At 32.4% G+C, this 21,860-nt stretch overlaps 1 long non-coding RNA gene across 1 annotated transcript in view; it reads right to left on the reverse strand.

Annotated features, from left to right (window-relative positions):
* Nucleotides 1-2,361: 2,361 nt before the first annotated feature.
* The window catches only part of LOC143083981 (uncharacterized), a 111,114-nt gene continuing 91,615 nt past the window's right edge, over nucleotides 2,362-21,860 (reverse strand). Inside the window, exons 2-4 of the long non-coding RNA XR_012980963.1 lie at nucleotides 4,672-4,820; nucleotides 3,067-3,090; nucleotides 2,362-2,456 (exon numbers count right to left, since the gene is read on the reverse strand). This is a non-coding gene — a long non-coding RNA (uncharacterized LOC143083981). The remainder of the gene's footprint in view (nucleotides 2,457-3,066; nucleotides 3,091-4,671; nucleotides 4,821-21,860) is intronic.

The raw sequence follows: 21,860 nt of genomic DNA on the forward strand, positions 1-21,860 counted from the left end.
TTTGTCTTTTGTATTCTATTTAATTGTTTGAATGCATAGATCATGAGTTTATGATCAGATATTAGTCAACACTGCATTTTATAATGATACACTGAAATTAGGATTTTTCGAAGAAATTAGACTGAAATTGCCGTAGGATATGGCCTTACATTATAGTGATTTTCTCTGAAACTATAGTTCTGACTGAGACAAAACTTGACAGTTATGCTTGAAATAACTTGCAATTGGAGGGAAACAAATTACATGAAGTTTATTTGACATTTAGGTGTTCTTTAATTGCAATAATTAAAGGGTTTGCAGAATTATGACAAATTTACAATTATTGAATGCAAAGCAGACAACCATTACCAGTGATCTTTTGGGATTTTTTTTTGTTATGACAGTGATTCCATAATTTATAGTGACTACCCTTTGTCAAATATTTGTAAATATTTGTTTATTGATTTTGTTTGTGAATGTTTTGTATCTGTACTTGTGTGTTCAATTATCACGAAGGATAAAAAAAAGAAGATGGAGCTTCAACACATAATAACAAATTGTCATGTAAAAAAAAGGCACACTATTCAAAATATTTAGTTTGTTTACACAAATCTCATACTGTATTTCATGCATTCTAAATTGATGACGACACATTAGAATTTCAGATAAGTCAAATACTTTTGTCCAGTCCGTCCCTTCAACTTCAACTTAATCATGTTAATGAGATTTAAATGTATCTTATTTTAAAGCTTTGAGACAGTAACCCAATAACATAAAAGTGTAATGACATAGTTCATGTCTGTTCTTGGTGCCCTGTGAAGTGTTTTAGGAACTGTTGTTTTGTCTTTTTAATAAAATTTTTCTGCTATGCTATTTTACTTCTACTTATGTAATTTGATTGCCTCCCTGGTATTTTATCCAATATTTTCTCTGGTTGAGAGGTGTGGTATACATCCATGTTTTGTTAATAAATTTCTTATAGTTTGTGTAAAAAAAGGAGTTAAGTGTATTGTTGTTGTGTAACTATGTTTCTTACTTCTAATGTAAAATACAGAAATACATGTAATAACCAATATTCATTGTGTTTAACAACTAATCACTCAGAAAAAAAAGGGTGATTTATATATGTTTAACAACAAATCATTCAGAAAAAAACAAGGGTGATTTATATATGATTGACAACGAATCACTCACAACAAACAAGGGTGATTTATATATTATTGACAATAAATCACTCAGAACAAACAAGGGGGATTTATATATGATTGACAACAAATCACTCAGAACAAACAAGGGGGATTTATGTATGATTGACAACGAATCACTCAGAACAAACAAGGGTGATTTATATATGATTGACAACGAATCACTCAGAACAAACAAGGGTGATTTATATATGATTGACAAGGAATCACTCAGAACAAACAAGGGTGATTTATATATTATTGACAATGAATCACTCAGAACAAACAAGGGTGATTTATCTATGATTGACAACGAATCACTCAGAACAAACAAGGGTGATTTATATATTATTGACAACGAATCACTCAGAACAAACAAGGGTGATTTATATATGATTGACAATGAATCACTCAGAACAAACAAGGGTGATTTATATATGATTGACAACGAATCACTCAGAACAAACAAGGGTGATTTATATATGATTGACAACGAATCACTCAGAACAAACAAGGGGGATTTATATATTATTAAGAACAAATCACTCAGAACAAACAAGGGTGATTTATATATGATTGACAACAAATCACTCAGAACAAACAAGGGTGATTTATATGTGAATGACAATGAATAACTCAGAACAAACAAAGGTGATTTATATGATTGACATTGAATCACTCAGAACAAACAAGGGTGATTTATATATGATTGACAATGAATCACTCAGAACAAATCACTCAGAACAAACAAGGGTGATTTATATATGATTGACAACGAATCACTCAGAACAAACAAGGGTGATTTATATATGATTGACAATGAATCACTCAGAACAAATCACTCAGAACAAACAAGGGTGATTTATATATGATTGACAACGAATCACTCAGAACAACAAGGGGGATTTATATATGATTGACAACGAATCAATCAGAACAAACAAGGGTGATTTATATATGATTGACAATGAATCATTCAGAACAAACAAGGGTGATTGATATATGATTGACAACGAATCACTCAGAACAAACAAGGGTGATTTACATATGATCGACAATGAATCACTCAGAACAAACAAGGGTGATTTATATGATTGACAACGAATCACTCAGAACAAACAAGGGTGATTTATATATGATTGACCTTGTGTGTACTGTTATAAGTTAATACCTTTATGTTTCAAATATTTTAACTTCACTTACAAAAGGACTTGTATTTTCCAAATTAGCTCCATTCTGTAAAGATAATTCCACATCTTTAAGATTTCCCTTCTGAGCAGCTCCACAAAGTTTCTGTAAGTGAAACAAAGCTTAAGCATTTCTCTCCTGCACATAATAATGTATTACAAATGTAATAATTCAAATTAAGTAAGTAAGTATATTGGTAATTATAGTGACATGTGTTATACAATGAACATATTTTAATTAACAAATTAACAAACTACTTTTTATAGTTTGATTTATTCTACTTATGATGTCCACTTTTACAGTTTACTTCTCAAATGCAGTGACAACAACTGATCAAGACAGTGAAATTGCTGTTTGAAATTTCAGAGTTTTTGGAGAAAACACAAACACTTTTGACGCTGTATAATGTATCAGGTTTTTTATCCATTACAATTCTTATAACTCTTGTCATTTTGATTTTCTTTTATTTTCCCTCTATGAATCTCCCTGACCATCATCCCTTACGGCCTCTATTATGACAAGACCTACCTATTGTATTTATTGTGAACTTGTTCTCGTCCTGAATATGCATGAAATATTTGCCACTGGACGTTAAGCAACCAACAATCAAGCAATCCCTCTATGAATACAATGAACTACACACATGTAGCTTTCTGTACAGTTTAAAGACAAAAATAGGTCACATGACTATCGAAATTTAGGAAGAAAATCTTACCTTATCCCAATCTTCCATTATATCCTGCAAAAAAAGAAAAAAAACACATTTTTAAATATATATATTAGTTTATAATTCTAATATTTTAACCATTGATCATTTAGGTCATAATTTTTCTCCACTGTGTAAAGGTTAATGTATCCATCATCTGCAAAGAAGTAAAGGGTTAACAAGGCATACCAACAAAAGTTTACTAAAGACAGTTGATTTTATTATCTCCCCTTTAACATGTAAACTTTAGTTTACCATAAACAATATCTGTCCAGTTGTTACAACAACAAGGTACAATTACCGGACATATAGACAGTATATTGAAGTAAGTTGATTTGATTATCTCCCCTTTAACATGTTAGACTACCAGAAATAATATCTGTCCAGCTGTTTCACTGACAATGTCCTACATGGACATATAGACAGTATATTGAAGCAAGTTGATTTGATTATCTCCCGTTTAACATGTTAGACCACCAGATACAATATCTGTCCAGCTGTTTCACTGACAAAGTACATGGACATATAGACAGTATATTGAAGTAAGTTAATTTGATTATCTCCCCTTTAACATGTTTAGACCACCGGACACAATATCTGTCCAGCTGTTACACTGACAAGGTACATGGTCAAAAGGACAGAACCGGTATATAGAAGTAAATTGATTTGATTATCTCCCCTTTAACATGTTAGACCACCAGAAATAATATCTGTCCAGCTGTTACACTGACAAGGTACATAGTCAAACGGACAGTATATAGAAGTAAATTAATTTGATTATCTCCCCTTTAACATGTTAGACCATCACAAACATATCTGTCCAGCTGTTGCACTGACAAGGCACATGGACATACAGACAGTATATTGAAGTAAGTTGATTTGATTATCTCCCCTTGAACATGTTAGACCACCAGAAACAATATCTGTCCAACTGTTACACAGACAAGGCACATGGTCAAATGGACAGTATATAGAAATGATTTAATTTTGGATGTAACGCGTCTTCTGATTGGCTGTTGTTATTTTGTTATGAGCCCATATACATAATTTAGTCGTGTGACCGTGACGTCATCAACGTTTTTTCATGGTTTTCTACCGTTTAAAATGGAATTTAGAATTAAATTATAAGAAATGACTGTGATATTTTTTCTGTCTATTTGAAATAACATAAAAAAATGTGGTGTACACTGTTAAATAACCCGCTACGCACGTTAATATTCAGTGTGCACCAAATTTTTAATGTTATTTCTTCATGGACAGAAAAAATATTACAGTTTTTCCTTAATAAAATTAATTTGATTATCTCCCCTCTAACATGTTAGACCAGAAACAATATCTGTCTAGCTGTTAGTCACTGACAAGGCACACAGACAGTAAATGGACAGTATATTGATGAAAGTTAATTTGATTATCTCCCCTTTAGCAAGTTTGATCACCGGAAATAATGTCTGTTTAGCTGTTGCAATGACAATGTTTTTATTCTTTGGCTCATGCCATCAAAGCTAATAAGATTTTATATATTACTTATAAAAAGACTTGATGTAGTGAATGTTCAAAAAGAGACACTTACACCCATACATCAGAAATATATATATACCGAGTATGAATAAATACCCAAAGTCCCAAACAGAAGTCTGTTGGTTCTAGTCCTGAAACTGTTAACAACTACAAATTATCCTTCATAAAACTCCATTTCTAACTTCAGCTTATTTCAAAGGGTGTCATCATGGCGTTAATACCAGCTGCCACAGGTCAATAACAATCTGCAAATAAACGTTAACATCAAATTTAAATCATGTAAAAATAATAGATATCGTCATATGATGCTGGATAAGCCAATCAAATTAAATCAGTTTTTGTATTCTTACTCCTTGCAGTGTGATATGATATATCTCTTAAATAGATAACAGGTCACAACTATAAGAAAATCATTTTTATTTGATATTTCTTCCATTCCTATGTTGAGCGATTGGTTGAAAAAATGATAATGCTACGGATTGCACATATTATTCAGCAAATTAAATTCTTATAAATGATAATCAGCACTGTTGTTGTATGCCCTCATGAAAAAGAATGTCTGAATTTTTGCTGAGTTTTGCTGAATAGGTTCTGGACCCTAGCTGAATGCATGCTGAACCAAATTTTGGGATCTGAAAACGTGCTGAAGCACTTTTTCCAAATTCTGAACAAATACTGAAAACTTACTGGAATGTTCAGATTTGCTGAAAAAGTGATGTAACATTTTCTGAAAAGTTCAGACTGTGCTGAAAAATTCAGACATCGCTGAACTGAAGCTGAAAATAATCTGAACTGTTCAGTTATTGCTGAACTCCTCAGACAAACATCTGAAACTATGCTGAAATTTTTTTGATATCTTTGAACAGTGCTGAATTTTTCAGAACAGCCCTGAAAACTTTCTGAACAGATTTTCAAGATCCTGAAATGTTCAGAAACAATACTGAAATCATTCTGAACAGAATAAATACTTGCTTAATTTTTCAGAGAGACATCTGAAAATGTGTTGAACTATTCAGACAGTGTTGAATTGTTCAAAACAGCTAAAAAAAAACTTTCTGAAATGATAGAAAGCTGAACTGTTCAGAACAGCTCTAAGAGCTTATATGAACAGATTTGCCAGATGCTGAACTTTTCAGACAGAATACTGAAATCTTCTGAAAATAATACAAACAAGAATGTGTCCACAGTACACAGATGCCCCACTCACACTATCATATTCTATATTTAGTGGACCTTGAAATTGAGGTAAAACTCTAATTTGGCATTATAATTAGATAGATCAGATCATTAGAAACATGTATACAAAGTTTCAAGTTGCTTGGACTTCAAGTCTTCATAAAAAACTTCCTTGAACAAAAACTTTAACCTGAAGCGTGACAGACAGACAGACAGATGAATGGACGGACAAACAGACAGACGAACAGACCCACAGACCAGAAAACATAATGCCACCGGCCTCTACTATCGTACATGTAGGTGGGGCATAAAAAATATTTTTCAAACTTTTATATCAGACCAGAGCAGAATACATGTACACCAAAGACCACCAAACTAAAGTTGTTTTTTTATTTACATGAGTTGACCTGAAGTCAATTGGCATTAACAACGTAAACAATTAATTTTTAGAGCAGAGTAATTGATATAACATAAGCATTGTGACATATGATTTTTAAGGGAAAGTTTCAGAATTTGGGTCGTATCTTTTTGAGATATTAGCCAATCAGTAAAATCAAAATATATTCGAAGTGAAAATAGTTTATATAAACAAATTAAAAAATCTCAAAATCATTAACTACATGTACCAAAAAAAGGGGGGGTGGCATTTAAGATTCTCCCACTAAGGGGCACCCAAATGCAATCATGTCCACAGGTACCTTTGAAATCTACAATAAACAATAATAAGCTGGCTTTCTGTTTAAAGTCATGAGTACTCTATTAATAATGTTAAGATTCTCCCACTAAGGGGCACCCAAATGCAATCATGTCCACAGGTACCTGTGAAATCTACAATAAACAATAATAAGCTGGCTTTCTGTTTAAAGTCATGAGTACTCTATTAATAATGTTATGATTGGTAATAACATTAAAAACTGAAGATCTTATATCAATTACAATTTATAACAAGTTTGTTTTTTCTATAATAAATTTCCTTTCATTAAAAGTCATGATTCCCCAACTTGCAAAACATAATCTGTTAATTTTGGGGGCGAATTAACCAGGTCCGATTTGACTTTGTGCCGAACTGTCTATAACGGTGCCGATTTGACAAGGTGCCGGAATGTCTAGAATTCATTTATATGAAGACTTGAGAGGCATACTAAAATTATACCAGCAAGGACCTATGTTATATTAAAATATTGACACCGGAGGTCTTGCCAGGTGTCAATGTGTCTTGGTGTCGAAGTATTTATAAAAATTCTAAATTTGAAAAGGGAACTTGCGTTGAAATTATTTGCGATTTGTTCGATAGCCTATCCGTTTTTGCTGGTGCACTGCCAGTGTTAATTTTATCTGTAGAAGAAGTTTTCTGAATCTCTCTCCAAGTTCTTAAATATGCCTTACTTAATTATATTTCGGCATAAAAAAGAACTAAGAAAAATATCAGATTAGTCAATCGTTGTAATTGTAAACAAATATAGTGTTATTTACAAGCACTGATAGTACAGTCAGTTATATAGGGAGTTAAAACGTTTTCTTGATCTAAGCTGGTCCCCTGCTGGCTACTACACTATGTTCGTAGAAAGTAGATACCAGTTTAATAAGTGAAACCTTTCTGAACCGGAAATGCATAATAAATTACGTCAACAAAAAACTATTTAGGCGCCCTAAATACGATTTGTGAAATGATGGCTATATTTATCAGATAAGTATATTGCAGTTTGAACTGAAATGTTTATTGCTATTTTAAATCATATTTAAAGATAAAAGTTTATTGAGACAATCTATAAATACCATTTTTGAGAAAGTCAACACCAGAAAATAAATAACCAGATGCTCCGCAGGGCGTAGCTTTATACGACCGCAGAGGTTGAACCCTGAACGGTTGGGGCAAGTATGGTCACAACATTCAAGCTGGATTCAGCTCTAAATTTGGATTGTGATTAAATAGTTGACACAGCATAGGTTTCTGACACAGAATGAATGTGTTCTAATGAACTTAAAATTTTTGTTTTCTCTTAGAGCAATTCACTATGCTGTTGAATATTTATCCTCTCAAAAAAATGTTTGAAGAAATTTTCTTTTTTATTTATGAAATTTCAAATGAGAAAAATTGAACCCAATTTTTTTTATCACATCCCCCTTTCCCTTATTCCAAAACTAATCTCAATTAAAATTTCTAATGGAGTTTGCAACAATAACTACTCATTTAAATACATCATAAAATATTAAGATGTAAAAAAACTGCTTGTTATCACTGAATGGTAAAGATTATTTTAATTTATCAGTTGGTAGTAAAAAGTGAATATACATTGTATATTGTATATAACAAAGATTTAAGTTGATTCTGGACAAAGAAAGATAACTCCAATTAAAAAAAAAATCTTGCTATTGCACAATATTTTGCAATTAGATATTTCTTGCTTACTATTCTGGACAAAGAAAGATAACTCTAATTAAAAAAAAAATTGCTATTTCACAAAATTGTGCAATTAGATATTTCTTGCCATTGCGCAATACTGTGCAATTGAAAAGACTTGCTATTGCACAATACTTAATATAATAATTTTAGATCCTGATTTGGACCAACTTGAAAACTGGGCCCATAATAAAAAAATCTAAGTACATTTTTGGATTCAGCATATCAAAGAACCCCAAGATTTCAATTTTTGTTAAAATCAGACTAAGTTTAATTTTGGACCCTTTGGACCTTAATGTAGACCAATTTGAAAACGGGACCAAAAGTTAAGAATCTACATACACAGTCATGACAGTTAGATTCGGCATATCAAAGAACCCCAATTATTCAATTTTGATGAAATCAAACAAAGTTTAATTTTGGACCCTTTGGGCCCCTTATTCTGTTGGGACCAAAACTCCCAAAATCAATACCAACCTTCCTTTTATGGTCATAAACCTTGTGTTTAAATTTCATAGATTTCTATTTACTTATACTAACGTTATGGTGCGAAAACCAAGAAAAATGCTTATTTGGGTCCCTTTTTGGCCCCTAATTCCTAAACTGTTGGGACCTAAACTCCCAAAATCAATACCAACCTTCCTTTTGTAGTCATTAACATTGTATTTAAATTTCATTGATTTCTATTTACTTAAACTAAAGTTATTGTGCGAAAACCAAGAATAATGCTTATTTGGGCCCTTTTTTGGCCCCTAATTCCTAAACTGTTGAAACCAAAACTCCCAAAATCAATCCCAACTGTTCTTTTGTGGTTATAAACCTTGTGTCAAAATTTCATAGATTTCTATTAACTTAAACTAAAGTTATACTGCGAAAACCAAGAAAATGCTTATTTGGGCCCTTTTTGGCCCCTAATTCCTAAAATGTTGGGACCAAAACACCCAAAATCAATACCAACCTTCCTTTTATGGTCATAAACCTTGTGTTAAAATTTCATAGATTTCCATTCACTTTTACTAAAGTTAGAGTGCGAAAACTAAAAGTATTCGGACGACGACGACGACGACGACGACGCCAACGTGATAACAATATACGACGAAAAAATTTTCAAATTTTGCGGTCGTATAAAAATGAAGAAAATCCTTGAAATTTTGTATTGAACTTGTGCACATCATTATGCACTGACCATTCAACTTACATGTATTTAGAGAAAATCAGAGGAGGAAGGGGAATGTTCTTGGTTTTTTTTTAGGAACCAGCTGTTTTTTTACTTTAATGGGGAAAAAAGTAAAAGGGGGGACATGCTTTTGCAAGTTTTGGTATGTGAGATACATGGGTTGAATATGGAACAAAGGGAGGGGGAGAATGTGAGAGAATTCATGATTTTTTTTTTACAAAATAACCGGATTTGGTAAATGAACCATATTTTGGGAACCAGCAGTTTTTTTTAATTTCAGGGACAAAAAGGGGGCATGCTTTTGCAAATTTTGGGATGTGAATTATAGGTGATTGTGGGGATATGAAATTGAGTGAGGTGGAGGATGTCAGATGTGAGAGGAATAATGGGAAAAAAAATACAAAAAAGCAGGATTTCGGAAATGAACCATATTGTGCCCCTAACCTGAACTTAGATATGACACATTGCTTTTCTTTATGAAAGTATCATGGCAGATACAGGGTGCCAGGGTCCCACATATGGAGCTTCATATATATATGATAATTGCATAGACTTTTTACAAGTATTCACACCAACAGGAGCGGATACAGACATTTTAAAAAGTGGGGGTGCGGCAACTATATGTCCCAATTCAAATCGACAAATGCATTGATCATTAAAAAAAAGGGGCGCCCTTTCCTCTAACAAAATCATGGATCTGCACCTTTCAATACAGAAAACTCTAAGAAATGTTTATACTTTTTTTCGCTTCCCTTCTAAAATAAATTTTTTTCATGATATTAAATAAATCAATTAAAAAAATGGCATTATAAAAAAATCATAATTCATATTGAATTTAAAAATAAGTAAGACATTGGATTCTTTGTGGATTGTATTTTCTTGCAGGTGAAAGTCCTGCATCTTCCACAGAAACTTTTTGAAATTCAAGCAGAAATTGAACTGATCTAAGTTTGAAGCTCTGAAACTTCAATTTTAATTAATACAGAAAGAAAGAGAAGTTTACATATATTATAATCTGATTTTCATTTAATATACAAATGATTCTCAGTTTCTGAATTTATAGAATAAAAAGTTCATGAATAATTCATGATTCACATTATTTGAAATAATTATCAGGCCGTTGAAATTGGATTGATGATTTTCCCTATTAACACAAGAAAATTTCAAAGGGTTGAAGGACAGGAAAGAGTCCAAAAGACTTCTTTTTTTTTAGTTGGAAAAATAGAACAAGACGCATATTGTTAATGTTACTGTTATAGATACGAAATGTTTCAAGTGAAAGACGTGAGATTACATGTAGATTTACTGTAGTGCTCCTTTCGTGTGGTAACCTAACGGTGTACAATACTTGGCCCAAGTATCAACAGCAGCATGGAAGCTTTCACTTGGGACAATTATAAGTTTATTATACAAAATATAAAAATAATTAGATGTGGCATGATTGATGCTGAGCAAACAATTCATAGATAAAAAAAAAACAAATCAAAGTGATGGAATCACTCATGGAAAGATTAGAAGAGTAGTTTGAATTATTTCATATTAAGGTATTGTGGGGGAAAATGAACATGTATAAAGCACTATTGCTGAAAATTGCATTTACAGCAGGTCTTTAGAAGGAAACTTGCATTTCCAGTATGAGGATAAAATGAGCTCAAATTAAATAATATTGGTCTCTTAATTTGCACAATTTTATTTAAACTGCAGTTTATATCTTATCGAAATTATGTAGCCGGTTCTGAACATGTTTCAAAAACACAAAAAAATGCAAAAATTCTTCTAGTAAATGTTACCAACTATCCTTGTAAGACATAAATCTGGACCAACAGCTTAAAACTTTAAAGTGTCAACAAAAAAAATTGAAAAATGTTGTTATGGGGCATTTTGTAAGTTGAAACAGAAGTTATAGGGCATTGAAGATTAAAAGTTTTAGAGTGCCTTTTGATCAATTTTTAAAGTATTTTTTAACACAGGGCATTGAAAATGTACTTTTTCAACATAAACCAATTAAAAAACTTATCTTATTAAAATGTGGATTCTTTCTTGATCGCAAAAATATATATTTCTCTTCTAATAAAAATTCAAATGACAAAAATAGACATAATGATTGATGGGAAATAAACTAATAAACAATGGTTTGTTATAATTAAAAGTTTTAATTTTTTTAAACTGTTTCAAGCCAATTCCTAATAAAACAAAGTGTACTAATTTAATTGTTGATTAATTACAGATGATTATTGGAAATTTATCAAGTAAATTATAGGCCTTACTTGTATACCTTTTATTCATTCATATTTACATTCATATTTCATTTTTTTTAAGATCTTGTTAATCTATTAATCATTTATCTTTCAGATATAATTTACAGAATCACTTTATGTAATGTACATCAAAAGTAATTGGCAATAAAAAAATCTATCATCCTTGTAAATATCAAACATCTAATATACACATTTGTGTATTCAATTATGAGGTCAAATACTTGTGTATTAAGAATTATACTGAGTGGTCTGTATAATTATGTAAGACTGAGGTTGATAGGTAATGTGGTCAATTTGATTGGCAGTTTAGGAGGTGGGGCATTGTAATTAAAGGTTCACCTTGTCTCTGATTGTTTAGTGATAATGACAGTTGTCAATCATACTGGTTGAATCAATACCCAGTTACCTAATCAAAATGTTTTTAAAAGCCTGCACATCAACACACCTTAATGACATACATTCTTGAATGAACTGCTCCAATAATATACCCAGTTTTTTTCAGTTTATATGTGTATTATGTGCACATACATCAGAACCATAGGGAACTATATTTCAGTGTGAATACATTTAGTAACAGTAGCCAACCTGTCCTGTTGTTAGGGAGGCTGGTGCCTAAGTAAAGATTTAGAACAAGTTCTAATCTTTCCAAAAACCCAGATATAATAAACGGTCATTACTGGTCATGCAGTTAAAGATTAAAATGGGCAAAATCTATACTGTATTATGTATAACCGACTTCAAAATGTGTCCACCTTCTCATAAATTTCTTATGTCACAATGCTGGGTCATTGATGTCACAACATAACAAACTAATCATCAGTTGTAAAAGGCTTGACTGATCTGATTGCAACTATATCAGACACAAAATAAAAAGCAATAATAAAAAAGACAAAGACACAACTAATTATTCCACTTCACATATGACACCATTGTATTTCTTAAATAATGTTTATTTGTTTTGGATAAATAGTGTCTTTCAGACAGAATATTAAAAAGCTCATATTGTCTAAATACAAAAAATGTACCAATGGAAACTTTCCTGAATTATAACTGAAAATCATCTGAACCTTTCCTGAAAAATGTAAGCTAAAGCTGAAAATGGTCTGAACCCATCCTGAACAATAGCTGAAGACTGAATATTGGCTGAGTATAGATTAATTCAAATTTTTACTGAATATTTGCTTAAATATTGTTTTGTTTGTTGATAAAATGAAGATTTTAGAAAGAAATGCTAAAAAGTTTACCTTTAGAGTCTTAGATGAACTTTAACAGAAAATTTGCTGAAAACCCACTGGAACGGGTTAAATTATAGCTGGTTTTTTTTTTAGAAAATGGTGTTTAAGAGGTTCTGAATATTTCAGCAAGTTGTTCAGAAAGATTCAGAAGTAATACTAATTATTTCTGAATATTTACTGAAAATGTCTTGTTGAATTGTAACTGAAAGTTTGCTGAAAACTTGCTGGAATGTGCCAAATTCAGCCATCTTTAAGCAAAAGGTTTTTTATAGGTTCTGAATATTTCAGAAAGGTGTTCAGAAAAGTTCAGAATTAATGCTGAATTATTTCTGAATATTGAACAGATATATCATGTTAAGGAGGGGTATTTGCGAAAAATACCAGTCGAGAGAATGTTAAATTTCACGAGCCGTAAGGCGAGGGAAATTCATTCTCAAGACTGGTATTTTTCGCAAATACCCCTCAATAACATGATATATCTGTTTAATTACACCGAATGTTAATGTACTAAAACGCATTGATGATCGTGACGTTAGGCAGCAACCATTTGATTTTCTGGGGGGGGCTATGGTTTTTTTTGGAAAAAAAAGTTTGTTTCCAGTTTTTGGAGAAAAAAATAATTTGTTTTTGATTCTGAGAAAAAAAAATAGTTTGTTTCACCCTCAGCTGCCACTATATGTAATGCTAAAATTGAAAGAAAAAAATTGTTTTCGACTTGTCGCGAAAAAAATAGATTGTTTTTCACCGCTGGCGAAAAAAAAAATTTGTCCAGAAAAAAAAACCATAGCCCCCCCCAGAAAATCAAATGGTTGCTGCCTTACAAGCGTCCAGTCGGATAGAGTATTTTTTGGCAAATACCATGGCAGAGAGGGTAAAAAAGGCATATCCTTTTAGCAAATACCCCGGCGGCGTTAAAAATGAACGATATTCATTTGATAACAGTAAATTGGTGAAAAATACACTGGCTATTAACCAATCAAAACCCCGGATTCTTACATAAGGTGTAATTATGCTGAATATTTACTGAAAATGACTTGCTGAATTGTTACTGAAAATTTGCTGAAAATGTGCTGGAATGTGCCAAATTCAGACATTTTTAAGCAAAAGGTTTTTAATAGATTCTGTAAAATTCAGCAAGGTGTTCAGAAAAATTCAGAATTAATGCTGAATTATTTCTGAATATTGCTGAATATTTACTGAAAACGTACTGCTGAACTGTTACTGAAAATGTGCTGAAAACTTGCTGGAACGTGCCAAATTCAGGCATTTTTAAGAAAAGGATTTACTAAATGTGTTCAGTAAAATTTCAGCATCGAGTTCAGAAAAAATTCAGAAAAATATTTTCATGAGGGATGGGAATTGTAATCAGGTACTTAAGGAACAAATATTATTTCTAGTTAATCCTGCATAATGACGATTACAGATGCTTGATGAACTTTAATAGAACTAGAATACAGGCGATCCCCCTCTATCTGGTAAATGACATCACAAAGGCACAAAACGAACTTTAATAGAACTAGAATACAGGCGATCCCCTTTATCTGGTAAATGACATCACAAAGGCCGAAACGTTAATAGAACTAGAATATAGGTGATCCCCTTTAAATATCTGGTAAATGACATCACAAAAGCACAAAACGAACTTTAATAGAACTAGAAAATAGACGATCTCCTTTAAATATCTGGTAAATGACATCACAAAGGCACAAAACGAACTTTAATAGAACTAGAATACAGGCGATCCCCTTTAAATATCTGGTAAATGACTTCACAAAGGCACAAAACAAACTTTAATAGAACTAGAATACAGGCGATCCCCTTTAAATATCTGGTAAATGACATCACAAAGGCACAAAACGAACTTTAATAGAACAAGAATACAGGCGATCCCCCTCTAATTGGTAAATGACATCACAAAGGCACAAAACGAACTTTAATAGAACTAGAATACAGGCGATCCCCTTTATCTGGTAAATGACATCACAAAGGCACAAAACGGACTTTAATAGAACTAGAATACAGGCGATCCCCTTTATCTGGTAAATGACGTCACAAAGGCACAAAACGAACTTTATTAGAACTAGAATATAGGCGATCCCCTCGATCTGGTAAATAACATCACAAAGGCACAAAACGAACTTTAATAGAACTAGAATACAGGCGATCCCCCTCTATCTGGTAAATGACATCACAAAGGCACAAAACGAACTTTAATAGAACTAGAATACAGGCGATCCCCTTTATCTGGTAAATGACATCACAAAGGCACAAAACGGACTTTAATAGAACTAGAATACAGGCGATCCCCTTTATCTGGTAAATGACGTCACAAAGGCACAAAACGAACTTTAATAGAACTAGAATATAGGCGATCCCCTCTATCTGGTAAATGACATCACAAAGGCACAAAACGAACTTTAATAGAACTAGAATACAGGAGACCCCCCTCTATCTGGTAAATGACATCACAAAGGCACAAAACGGACTTTAATAGAACTAGAATACAGGCGATCCCCTTTATCTGGTAAATGACGTCACAAAGGCACAAAACGAACTTTAATAGAACTAGAATACAGGAGATCCCCTTTATCTGGTAAATGACATCACAAAGGCACAAAACAAACTTTAATAGAACTACAGTCCAACCTCGTTGTGTCGAAATCGAAGGGACCGGACCAAAGTATTCGACTCATCTGAGGTTCGACTCATCGAGGTTGAGTGTGTTGTCATAAATTTTGAATGCATGAAATACGGTATGAGATTTTAAACTAGATACAATGAACAGTGTGCCTTTTCCATTCAATCTCCGATTTTGATCCTTCGTAATAATTAAAAACACAAGTATAGATACAAATCATGCACAAATAAAATCAATAGTCTATACACAAATATTTCAAAGGTCAGTCAAAATGTTCTTGTCATTTTTTTTTCCAATTGAAATGTTTGATATTCAATAATTCTAAACATATTGTGTAGTCTTTGTCAATGACCAAAATATCTGAAACTGGTGACCACTAGTCTTAAAGGTAACCTTTAAAGACAAGAGTGCACACACTGAAATGTCTCGCCTTCTTTACTAATCATTGATATTATGTTGATACTCCTAAATATAAAGCTTTATTACGACTGTCACATAAACTTAACATGAACCATATGCCAGGCAGACATGTACAGCTAACAATGCTTCCATACAACAAATTTGGCTGACATATTGCTTATAGTTTATAGTTTAACACAAAAACTTAACACTGAGCAATGAACCGTGAAAACCAGGTCAAGGTCAAATAAAACCTGCACGACTGACATATAGATCATAAAATATTTCCATACACCAAATATAGTTGTCTTGACCTATGACATATAGTATCAGATAAAAAGACCAAAACTCAAAAACTTAACTTTGACCACTGAACCATAAAAATGAGGTCAAGGTCAGATGACATCTGCCCGCTAGACATGTACATCTTACAATCATTCCATACAACAAATATAGTAAACCTATTGCATAAAGTATGAGAAAAACAGACCAAAACACAAAAACTCAACTACATGTATAACCACCATGACCACTGAACCATGAAAATAACAAGAGTGCACACACTGAAATGTCTCGCCTTCTTTACTAATCATTGATATTATGTTGATACTCCTAAATATAAAGCTTTATTACGACTGTCACATAAACTTAACCTGAACCATGAAAATGAGGTCAAGGTCAGTTGAACCATATGCCAGGCAGACATGTACAGCTAACAATGCTTCCATTCAACAAATATAGTTGACCTATTGCTTATAGCATGTATAGTTTATATTAAGAAAAAAGACCAAAACACAAAAACTTAACACTGAGCATTGAACCGTGAAAACCAGGTCAAGGTCAAATAAAACCTGCACCACTGACATATAGATCATAAAATATTTCCATACACCAAATATAGTTGACCTATGACATATAGTATTAGATAAAAAGACCAAAACTCAAAAACTTAACTTTGACCACTGAACCATGAAAATGAGGTCAAGGTCAGATGACATCTATCCACTAGATATGTACACTTTACAGTCATTCCATACAACAACAATGAACAAAATATATAGTAAACCTATTGCATAAAGTATGAGAAAAACAGACCAAAACACAAAAACTTAACTATAACCACTGAACCATGAAAATGAGGTTAAGATCAGATGACATCTGCCCGCTAGACATGTACACCTTACAATCATTCCATACAACAAATATAGTAAACCTATTGCATTAAGTATGAGAAAAACAGACCAAAACACAAAAACTTAACTATAACCACTGAACCATGAAAATGAGGTCAAGGTCAGATGACACCTGCCAGTTGGACATGTACACTTTACAGTCCTTCCATACACCAAATATACTAGACCTATTGCTTATAGTATCTGAGATATGGACGACCACCAAAACTTAACCTTGTTCACTTATTCATGAAATGAGGTCGAGGTCAAGTGAAAACTGTCTGCCGGGCATGAGGACCTTGCAAGGTACGTACATACTACATTGTAAATATAGTTATCCTATTACTTACAGTAAGAGAGAATTTATCATTACAAAAAATCTGAACTTTTTTTTCAAGTAGTCACTGAACCATGAAAATGAGGTCAAGGACAATGGACATGTGACTGACGAAAACTTCGTAACATGAGGCATCTATATACAAAATATGAAGCATCCAGGTTTTCCACCTTCTAAAATATATAGCTTTTAAGAAGTGAGCTAACACCGCCGCCGCCGTAGCTACCACCGTCGCCGCCAGATCACTATCCCTATGTCGAGCTTAAATTAACTCTTTCTGCAACAAAAGTGAAATGAGGTCGAGATCAAGTGAAAACTGTCTGCGGGGCATGAGGACCTTGCAAGGTACGCACATACTAAATATAGTTATCCTATTACTTACAGTAAGAGAGAATTTAACATTACAAACCACATGCTCCGCAGGGCGCAGCTTTATACGACCGCAGAGGTTGAACCCTGTACGGTTGGGTCAAGTATGGACACAACATTCAAGCTGGATTCAGCTCTAAATTTGGATTGTGATTAAATAGTTGACACAGCATAGGTTTCTGACACAGAATGAATGTGGTCTAATGAACTTAAAATACTTTTTTTTCCTTTGAGCAATTCACTATGCTGTTGAATATTAATCCTCTCAAAAAAATATTTGAAGAAATTTTCTTTTTATTTATGAAATCTGAAATGAGAAAAATTTAACCCCCCCCCCCCAAATTTTTTTTCACATCCCCCTTTCCCTTTTTCCAAAACTGGTCTCAATTCAAATTTCTAATGGAGTTTGCAACAATAACTACTCATTTAAATACATCATAAAATATTAAAATGTAACAAAAGGTGCTTGTCATGCTTGTTATCACTGAATGGTAAAGATTAATTTATCAGTTGGTAGTAAAAGTGAATATACATTGTATATTGTATAAAACAATGATTTAAGTTGATTCAACTACTATTCTGGACAAAGAAAGATAACTCCAATCAATTGAAAATTTCTTGCTATTGCACAATATTGTGCAATTAGATATTTATTGCTATTGCGCAATACTGTGCAATTGAAAATATTTGCTATTGCACAATACTGTGCAATTGAAGATTTCTTGCTATTGCGCAATACTGTGCAATTGAAAATTTCTTACTATTGCACATGTTGCACAATACTGTGCAATTGAAGATTTCTTGCTATTGCTGAATACTGTGCAATTGAAAATTTCTTGCTATTGCACAATACTTAATATAATAATTTTGGATCCTGATTTGAACCAACTTGAAAACTGCGCCCATAATCAAAAATCTAAGTACATGTTTAGATTCAGCATATCAAAAAAGCTCAAGAATTCAATTTTTGTTAAAATCAAACTTAGTTTAATTTTGGACTCTTTGGACTTTAATGTAGACCAATTTGAAAACGGGACTAAAAATTAAGAATCTACATACACAGTAAGATTTGGCATATCAAAGAATCCCAATTATTCAATTTTTGATGAAATCAAACAAAGTTTAATTTGGACCCGATTTGGACCAACTTGAAAACTGGGCCAATAATCAAAAATCTAAGTACATTTTTAGATTCAGCATATCAAAAAAGCCCAAGGATTCAATTTTTGTCAAAATCAAACTAAGTTTAATTTTGGACCCTTTGGACCTTAATAGTAGACCAATTTGAAAACGGGACCAAAAATTAAGAATCTACATACACAGTTAGATTCGGCATATCAAAGAACCCCAATTATTCAGTTTTTGATGAAATCAAACTAAGTTCAATTTTGGACCCTTTGGGGCCCTTATTCCTAAATTAATGGGACCAAAACTCCCAAAATCAATCCCAACCTTCCTTTTGTGGTCATAAACCTTGTGTCAAAATTTCATAGATTTCTATCTACTTAAACTTAAGTTATTGTGCGAAAACCAAGAAAATGCTTATTTGGGCCCTTTTTGGCCCCTAATTCCTAAAATGTTGGGATCAAAACTCCCAAAATCAATCCCAACCTTTTGTGGTCATAAACCTAGTGTTAAAATTTCATAGATTTCTATTCACTTTTACTAAAGTTAGAGTGCGAAAACTAAAAGTATTCGGACGACGACGATGACGCAGACGACGACGCCAATGTGATAGCAATATAAGACGAAAAATTAAAATTTTTGTGGTCGTATAAAAATCTGAACTTTTTTTTCAAGTGGTAACTGAACCATGAAAATGAGGTCAAGGACAATGGACATGTGACTGACAGAAACTTCGTAACATGAGGCATCTACATGTATATACAAAATATGAAGCATCCAGGTCTTCCACCTTCTAATATCAGAGGACAACATCACAACAGGGGTCTTCTTGACATTAAAATAACTATAAAAAAGGTAAAAATAAATAAAAAAACTGAGTAAAATTTATTTTCTGAGCAAAAAATAGCATTAGCAGTAGTACATGAATTACATGTTTTTCATAAAGCAGAGGTTTCAAACCACCAAAACTTAAAATATAAAAAAACAATTATTGCTGAGTTTGGCGGTAATATAAGCATTGTCTATATGTTGATAACATTTGGTTGAGGCAAATTTAAGTCAGAGAACAGAAACCAATTTTTGGACGAACAGACAGCATGGACAAGGGTGAAATTTAATGGCCCTACACTACAAATGGGCATAAAAAGGAACAGTAAGAACAATAATTATTAATAAACTTCAAATGCTTTGACCAAAAACAAACACAAACATTTTAACATACATTTGTCATGTTTGTAGAAAACTAAAGACCTGAGCAGTGATAAATAAGATTTTGCAGGTCATAATTATAATTTCTAGTGAAGTAAATTTATCATATGGAATATAATCATTCATAGTATTTATCACTCTTATAAATGAAAATAAAACACTTCAAAGGGTGTCTTTCATCACATACATTTTGAAATAATGTATATCACTGGTACACATGATTTTAAATCGCAGCACAGAGTTTTTTCATTCAATTAGAACGTAAATCACTTGTGGAAATGATTTAAAATCACTTTTGCAAATGATTTAAAATCACTTGTGCAAATGATTTAAAATCACTTAAGCAAATGATTTAAAATCACTGCACAGAGTGAATTAAAATTGGTGTTCATTTCTGATACCAGCAGTATTTTCAATTACTTTCTAGATGGTGAAAAACAGATATAAATTTTTTTTAATTCAAATTTTAAAAAAATAACTTTAAATTTATCAATCATTTCAAATGTTTGTAAATCGTATAATTAAAGAGGGCTGAAACAAAATGTGTGGATTACAATAATTGAATCTTGGTAAAAAAGAGGTTCTTGACTGCTGAATCTTGCTATTTTTTGCTTAAATCTTTCTTCAATGATTATTTTTGCTTTTCTATATATATTTATAATGAGTGGCTTAAAAATACCATTTAAATGTTCTCTAATGAATTGGTAGCCATGTTTGTTGATGGATCAAAACTTCAGTCACCTAAAAAGGGGGGATGAATCGAGTGACTTTAATTTACTGTTCCTTCAGATTGATTTCAATAGAACACTGGTTAAGAAGTGATTTCTGATTGGAAACCCCTCCCTTGTTAGACATCCAATATCAGAATATTAATCTTTTTATTTAATGACCAGGACTAATCATTGATTCAACTCCATTGCAGGTTGTCAAATTTTGCAGATCTAGATCATTTCAATCTTTTTGTCAGAATATAACTATTTCAACAAATTCAAATTCAGATAACTTTTTTGTTGTAATCTGGTTCAGCAAGGGGTCCTGCTGTCCAGCACAAGATCATTTACGAAGGAACTCAGATCAAATCTATATTTTTTATGCCCCACTTACGATAGTAGAGGGCATTATGTTTTCTAGTCTGTGCATTAATCCGTCTGTCTGTACCATGAATAAATGCATTTTTGTCAGGAACTACTTGACAAGGATTTCAAAATTTGGTGTTAGGATTTATAGAAGTCAGCTACTTGTATACATTGTACCCAGTGATGTGTTTTCCAAATTCATCATTATGAATTCAGTGAAAGAAGAAGTCATTATCATCACTGTAAAAGTGTTTGGATTTGTTGGTATATATCACCATTATCACTGACAAGGTCAATTGGCTATAAATACCTTGTGTGCTATAAATGGTAAGGAACATGTGTACTAAGTTTTAAGTTGATTAGACTTCAGCTTCATCAAAAACTACCTTGACCAAAAACTTTAACCTGAAGTGGGATGAACGGATGCAAAGACGAATGGAGGAACAGACGGACTGACGGATGGACAGACAGAGGTAAAACAGTTTACCCCCCTCCAAGTTTTTAAAGCAAGATTCAACGCTATAGCTAGGGTTTAGAATAATAAAAATCACTTGTAATCATTGCACAGCATGAGACCTTCATTATGGTCAAATCCTATGTTTTTGTACTGCTATGCATGCTTTTTCAATTAAAGTTTGACATCACAATGCATTTTTTATAGTTAGGAAAACCCATGCATGAGACCAGTATAAATAATAATGAAAATCACTTGT

Source organism: Mytilus galloprovincialis, chromosome 7 (genome assembly GCF_965363235.1).
Source record: "Mytilus galloprovincialis chromosome 7, xbMytGall1.hap1.1, whole genome shotgun sequence".
NCBI classification, from domain to species: Eukaryota; Metazoa; Mollusca; class Bivalvia; order Mytilida; family Mytilidae; genus Mytilus; species Mytilus galloprovincialis.